We start from the raw sequence: 7,512 nt of genomic DNA, 5'->3' as shown, positions 1-7,512 counted from the left end.
AGACCACGTTTCCACTTCAAAAGAGTGGCTGTACGCACCCTGAATACTGCCAGGCCGCAGAAGAGCCATTCAGACACTCAGAGGACCCGCAATAAACTCTGAGACTAATGGTGCTCAGATGATTCCAACGCTGAGATGTGAAGGTGTTCACAGCAACAACCATGCTTCTGCAAAATCCAAACTGTAAATTACTGCTGAAAAGATTGGTTGATTTATCAGCATCAGAATCAGAAATACTTTATTGATCCCCAGGGGGAAAATCATACATAACAACGAAGCGTCCCTGGGTGGACTCGAACCACCAGCCTCTCGGTTAACAGCCGAGCGCGCTGGCCGATTGCGCCACAGAGACATGCCAATTGTCATTCCAAACATAATTTAAGCCATGTATCAAGCCCTCCCTGTATTCCCTCGTTACAACTTTTTAAAATGTGAGGATTTGATGCTTTTCTGTGTTTTATATTATTGTATTAACTGAATATTTTACAGATATAACAAGCAACATGAAGACGTCACCTTGGGCTTTGGGAACTTGTGAAGGCCATTTCTCACTTTTTTACAAAACCAATCCTTAGTTGCAGCACCAATATTTATCACCACAAATGGTGAAATCTAGACGAAGAGAGGATGGGGAAAAAAGAAAACAAACATACACAGATAGATGGAAAGAATGACAAAGAAAAAGGAAAGAACTACAAGCTACTGTCTTTAAAACACTTTAAACAACAGACTGAACGCCAAAGGCAAATTCCTGACATGATCGAGCATATGAGGGGCAAAGGTCAAGGTCTGAGGTACAAAGTTTAGTGCGGCCGTTATCAATAAAGACCTCCCTCCGAGAGAGGAGCTTCTTACACAAATAATTAATGAGACTTTCAGTCATTCCATAATTTTGCGCATCAAAAAAGCCTTCAAGCAGTTTCTGATTCACACTATGTTTAGAAGGTAAACAAGTGTGGGCTGCACAGAGAGCTAAAATATGCACTACTTTATCTGAAGCCAACTCTTAATGCTTTATACAGATGAGCATATATTCAGATATTCAGCAGATATTCCATAAAGAAAAGAAAAAGAAAACACTGGTCAACACTTCACCAGTTAGTCAGTTTATTGCAATTAAAAAAACACACTCTTGCTGCGTTCATAATTGGAGCGTAGATCTTTTTTTCCCTCTCATACCGTTTGGTTTAGGTGCTGGCAGGGGCAGGGGGTGGGAAAGTGGAGGGTGGGGGCATAGAAGGCGAGCAAATTTTCTTTGATTTGCTGGAGTTAAAGGCCTCGTGGGTGAGATTGAGAGAGAGAAAAAAAAGAGAGAAAGGAGAGGGGAGAGAGAGAGAGCTGTCACTTTAAGCCATTAAGACTCGCTATAAAACTCCTCCAATAAAAATGACAGCTGCAGCCCCTTTTCTCAAAAGGGGAGCAAAAGCATCACATCAGGAACACAAAACTGGACGGCCGTAAAAGACAAACTTGGCCAAATGCTTTTGGCAGTGTAATTCCACCAGCCCACTCCCACCACACACACACACACACACACACACACCCCTCCCAGCAGACACATACCCTCTCCCTGTATTACCTTTGTTCCTGAGTTACTGCCAGAAAAGGAATGTCAGTCTCTCCCACACACACACACACACACAGCAGCATGAATCTCACTTTCTCATCAAAGACCATGAACTTCATTGATTGTGGGAGTTAGTGTGTGTGTGTGTGAGCGTGTGTGCTGAGGGTAGCTTATGTTCCCCTGAGCAGAAAGCACCACAGAGTTTAGTTCCACCGGATTCAGGAAAAAACAACAAACACACACATTTCTTTAGCAGGTGGTAAAACAGGCCGGTGTTAAGTTAATTGTTATCCATCCAAATAGTTTCAGCAATTAAATTTTCTATAAAAACAGAATTTGGTGTGTACAAGTCAAATCGTATCATCCGCTTAATTCACTGAGTTTTTGTGTATTTTCATTACACATGTAGCAGCTTATTAGGTTTTCATTTATGGCTCTCAGTCACTATTTTCTAAAAAGACCGTTTGAACAAACTGTTTTATTAATCAATGATGCTGTACATTTCACACAGCAGACTCAGTCAATTGCAATCAGAACAACATACTGTACAACTCCCTCTTTCGTCAGTCCCCCGATTTGGATGAGGACAAATTCAATAAATCAATAAAACCAGACATGTGCAACATTCACCATGTGGAACATCATTAAGGAGAACTACTTAGGTGCTGACATGTTTGCCACAATATAATCAACCAAACCGAAAAATCAATAGCTCCAGATCACTCTGTAGCTTATAGGGAAAAGGCTCTGCACCCCAGCACTTTTTAAAAAAAGCTCTCCTTTCCTTTCACAGCCTCGTTGTTTCATCCACTGACAGACTGTCAAGATCAGCCTCATATTGCTCTGACAAAAGGACACGTTCTCCTTTCAATGTCACCCCTTCAGTCTTCATAGCTTAATGTCAGATATGGAGGGGGGGGGGGCTGATAGTGGGATCAGGCAGCATCATCAGCATACAGTGCCAAAGGGGGATGTCGTCATCACAGCCAACAACCGATCTATAATTATGAAATGTACTGGCTGTCATTTCAAACAGTCGCATGTCAGAATTTCTAATGCGGCGCGACAGATAATTACACTGAGTAAGCGGCTAATCGATACGTTCAAGGACTTTGCAGATAGCGGCCGTCCTTGAAGTGGCCAATTAACAATCAGCGCTCAAGTGGACCTTTGATGGAACAAGTTTAAATATAAATAGTGATGTAAGGACCAACAGATTAGGACTACAGGCGATATAGAAGCTGCTGATACAGCATGTGGTGTGGCTGGGAGGAGAAGATGTGATCCAACACTGCTGGAAAAGTGTTCCTCCTCATTTCAACAACTAAGTGTTGAGCCTCACACCAACCACAGACAGGCTTTCAGATAAGACTTTGTGTCTGTGTATGCTGTCAAGTGTCCGTATGGGCTACTCTGGTGTAGGTTTGGGCAGACTGAAAGTAGAATCACTTTCAACGTGGACACACAATACGGTGCACCTGTAATAACAGCCTGTCAGTGTGTGGAACTCTGGCGGTTTGGTGTGTTTCTGGGAAGCCACATGAAGGGCGTTTGTGGCGACAGCGTCAGCAAGGGGGGGGGGGGGCCTGTAACAGAAGAAAGCCGGCTCGGCGTCTCAGAAGTCCTCGTGAATCTCCTCAGTGCATCCAGGCAGCTGACGATACGTGTCGAGGTGTAACACGACGCCCGTCATGAAAGAGCGGCAGACACAATGAGAGGGCTCGCCTACAGCTCTGTGCCATATCTCTGCTACAGGGGACAAGGGTCTGCTCTGTTCACTTTGTCAAACTCATAGGAGCACTCAGCATTAATGATTTACAGTGCAGTGTGTCTGTGTGAGACAGTATGTGTTTAAACTGGGAATTTAAAGGATCCCTTGAAAAAATGAGACTTGGCCTGAGTTTAATGGTTCCAAAATAGACTAATTCATACGCAAAATTATTGTAGGACCTTTGCTGGAAATTCAAGCATGTCCTGTGTTGCTATTTAAAAGTATGACAGCTGTGTAAATGCCCCCTTTTCCCTTTAAGTCTTTCCTAATAACTAATACATGAAGGTTGACACTTTCCCTACAAAGTGCCAAACTCACTGTGCTCTCCATAGCCTTTCAAATCCTTATGTAGATAGAATGATCCCCCACAAGACACAGGTTTCTGTTCAAAACTCAGAAATGGGAAACAACGTGCAGAGATCCTAGAGCATCTACCCCACACCTGTGTCCCCTGTGTGTAACTGATGTGAAGTTGGCCCCCGTCTTTACCTGAGCAACTTGAGTTTTAACAGGCAAACTCAGACTGTCCTTAATAACTCGAGCAGCTCTGTCAGTTTATATCATACATTTCATGCTGCTCGGATTCATTTTCAAACCACTAGCTACACACTCAAAGACAAACGGAAGTACATTTAGCCGCAAGTAAAAACCAAGTCACGTGTAAAACAACATAAAGCTTAAAAAAAAAAAAAAAATCGGCGCGTATACTACATTTTAATCAGAGTTACCAGATGACACACAACAAATAAGCCAATGTTAGGTTAACACCGACAACACGTGCTAAAAAAGTACAAAAGAAACTGCTCGTTCGAGTTAAAATTCCTCTAAGTTAACTGTTTCTGCAACACTTTGTAAATGTGCTCAGTCCTACTCGCGTAGCAAACCCTGAAGTGCGGGGCTACCTATCGGGTCGCATTTCTTCTTTGTGGAACTGACTTAAACGAAAGTTTTGTACGCGAAGTTCAAACAAGTACATTTAATTGCAGCGCACGCGAGGTATGCGCACCGCGTATCCCGAGCGAGATGTCAGTCGGCATCAAAGCGACACGGCACCAGCTCAAAGAGCAGCGCTGGGTATGCAACACAAGAGATGACATGTCTGGTCTTCTTTCAGAAGCAGCGATAAGTCCGTGTCAGTGATATTACAGGAGGCTACGTCCGCTGCAGCTCGTGAGCAGCTCTAAACATGTTGATGCATTTGGCAACTCGCTCCACGCGCTGTCAAGAGAAAAGGGGGCAAAAAAAAAAACAAAAAAAAACAACACACAGCGCGAGGACACGTTTCACACTAACCTGCCCGTGAAAGCCCTCACATTTATAACAGCGCAAGGCTTTGTCATTAAGCAAACAAACTTACCCAATGACAAGAACGGTTTGGTTTCCATGTCTGTCTAGTAGGTTAGCTCATGCCAGCTGAGACGACCGCGTTTGGGAGTTTTTCACAGGCGGCTGCTCGAGCAGAGCAGAGCAGACCAGGGCGCTGCTGCTGCTGCTGCTGCTGTGGTCCTCTTCAAGTAGACGGGACTCGGCTCGAAGCGGTAAAAGTGACAGGTCGAAGTCTGATAGTCTCGGGAAGACAACCTAATGTTTCTGCCTCTGTTTGCTCACTCAGCTGCTGCGCTCGCACTCCTCTCCTCTCCCTCTCGCGCTCGGTGTACAACAACTCCAACTACTGGATCCGCACTGCAAAAGGGACCTGTGCAGGGGGTACTCCCACCAACGCAGGCCGAGCTGCAGCGACGCCACAGACTCGGAACAGGAGCCGTTATCGTGAACTTTGAAATTGGCAATGCAAAAGAAAGGGGGGGGGGAGAAAACAGGCAGTGCAGGATAGATATTGAAAATGCGCAGTTTTCCTCCAGGTAGAGGTTTTCCAAATCACGTGGAGCCCCTTTTCAGCTGAGCAGCAGCTACTTATTCTTTTCACTGCTTATCTCCTGTTATTTTAACCTGGTCACATCTGTTGGAGCAGGGCTGTTGGCTCAGTAGATAGATGTTTCAACTGCATTTACAATTAGCTTATCTCTCTCTCTCTGTCTCTAGAAGCTGCTAAAGCATAAAACAATTAAATAAACACACTCACCTACACAGAGGCATTGCAGAAGCATTTCATTAATGGATTAGAGAACTATTAAATCATTTAAAACTTTTGATAAAGAAGAAAGAATCCAAGTCTGACAGTCAATAAGCTAAAACTCAAGTTTTGCCTGCATATTTGCTATTTATTTTATGTTTTATTTATTTAACGATTCAACTGCAAATGCAGTGAAAACGTTGTCCGACACAAAGCGGTGGAAGCTTGTCTTTGTCGTGTCTCAAACAAATCCAGATGTTTTACCAACTTGTAACCAGATTCAAAATGAAACTGGAGTGAATCATAATTCATTCCTAACAATGAGGTATTGTGTTTATAAGAGGACCAAAAAGAAGTAAATCCAGACCAAGAAAATTGTGCAAGCCAAAATGTTACACAGTTACTATACTGTATCAATATTTCTCCCAAACCTCCCCACACTGCATCTGCTAATGTTTACTTAGTTCATACTGTGATCTGCCAACATGGCACAACAAAAAGAAGAAAAATCCATGAATTTATTGCAGATGCATAAATGTTTGGAGCAGATTCACATAAGCCCCCCTCGGCTAGTTTTACAGCAAGCGGCAGCATGCGCAATTTGCATAACTCTCACTGCATTACAGCAATGCTAGATCTAGATCTTTGCCATTGTTCCTGATGCTCTATCTGTTCTGGACGTAATTCAAGCCACATCCATATTGTGTGCACCTCCTCCCTTTCAACACTCACTCACATAGAGGAGGCACATGTTTCAGGGGAGTGAAAAATGTCCCGTCTTTGCCCCAGATTGAAGGAGAGCACTTCAGACACCGGCTTCACAATTTCCTCCATACTGTAAAAAAATCCCTTATGCAGTGCATATAGGAGCGACGTGGTGCATACATACGCCTCCTGCAGCCATCCTCTAGGCCCCTGTGATGAGCCCGCTCCTATTAAGCACTCGAAGGTGTTCACCACGTTTGTACTGAGGCGAGATACATAATTAATGTAATGCATGGCACATCAAAGATCAAAGGCAGTTGTGCAAAAAAAAAAAGAGTAAAGTTAAGTCTGACTGGGCACTGATTCAGGGTGTGCATGTGTGTGCATTTTGTGTGTGTTTCTATGTGTAGGTGTGTGAGGAGAGTGAAAAATGAGCCCTGCAGATGGCAGATTATTCTACTCAAGGTCTTGCTTATGTGCGAATATGTCCATCATCTATCTTTCTTCCAAGTAAACAATTATCACTCATCAGACGGTGCCGTGTTAGCACGATGATGTGAAGTGACTTAATTGTCTAGGTAAATGCTCATGGGGGGGGGGGGGGGGCAACAATTGGACATCCTATTTGTCCTCGGTTCAGGGGGCTGCTTTGCCTCGGGCCTGCACCCTGTAATAGAAGACAGACACAACGCGGCCTTTTTAAACACCTCGATCAGGCCCGGGTTCTCTCATCTGCCCAAAAGAACGAGCTATTTAATCCTCAACTTGGGCCATGATTAATAGCGGTCTGACCCTTCACCCCCAGCCATATAAATTCTCTGGAGGCTCTCTGGGCTCTCCTCAACGCCTCACACCTCTGCTCGCGGACGTTTCGCGCCTGTACTTTAACTCTTAATTGCGATATCCCCCGGCTCAGTTCTGCCTCTTATTTCTCCCTCTTTAGCCGTGTTTTTCCTCCACTTTAAACAATGTGATTGGACCTCAGGGGCTTGGGAGACCACCGTTACGATACACTCTGCTATGGTTGCTTTGACAGCCGACCTCCTCCTCTTTCTCCCTCTCTTAAAGTGGGTGATAAATGAGACAAGGGCCTTTTGGTCTCCTTTGTACTTTGACCATTCACAACAAGCTCATCCGTAAAAGCGACTATGGCCTCTTTCAGTGGCAATGACAATGGTTTCCAATCCTGAGGAATGTACGGATGAATGTACACTCCAATTTTTCAGATTAATTGTTTAGTCAATACAACGTCAAAGGCAATGACTGCAAATAGCTTGTTATGTCCAACCAATGGTCCAAAACCAAATCCATTTAAAAAAGAAAATTCTAATTAAGCCAATTCCAAGCCTGTTAATGAAACACAGGAAACTACCTAAAGCAGGTCTTCAGACACAT

The 7,512-nt window shown here is 44.0% G+C and overlaps 1 non-coding gene across 1 annotated transcript; it reads right to left on the bottom strand.

Moving 5' to 3' along the window:
- Nucleotides 1-278: 278 nt before the first annotated feature.
- Nucleotides 279-352, bottom strand: trnan-guu (transfer RNA asparagine (anticodon GUU)). The gene has a single exon. It is a non-coding gene; the product is annotated as a tRNA-Asn (tRNA).
- Nucleotides 353-7,512: the final 7,160 nt, after the last annotated feature.

This window comes from Enoplosus armatus, chromosome 18 (assembly GCF_043641665.1).
Source record: "Enoplosus armatus isolate fEnoArm2 chromosome 18, fEnoArm2.hap1, whole genome shotgun sequence".
NCBI lineage: Eukaryota > Metazoa > Chordata > Actinopteri > Centrarchiformes > Enoplosidae > Enoplosus > Enoplosus armatus.
The sequence above is the reverse complement of the archived record's forward strand: the minus strand, read 5'-3'. Positions and strand labels throughout refer to the sequence as shown.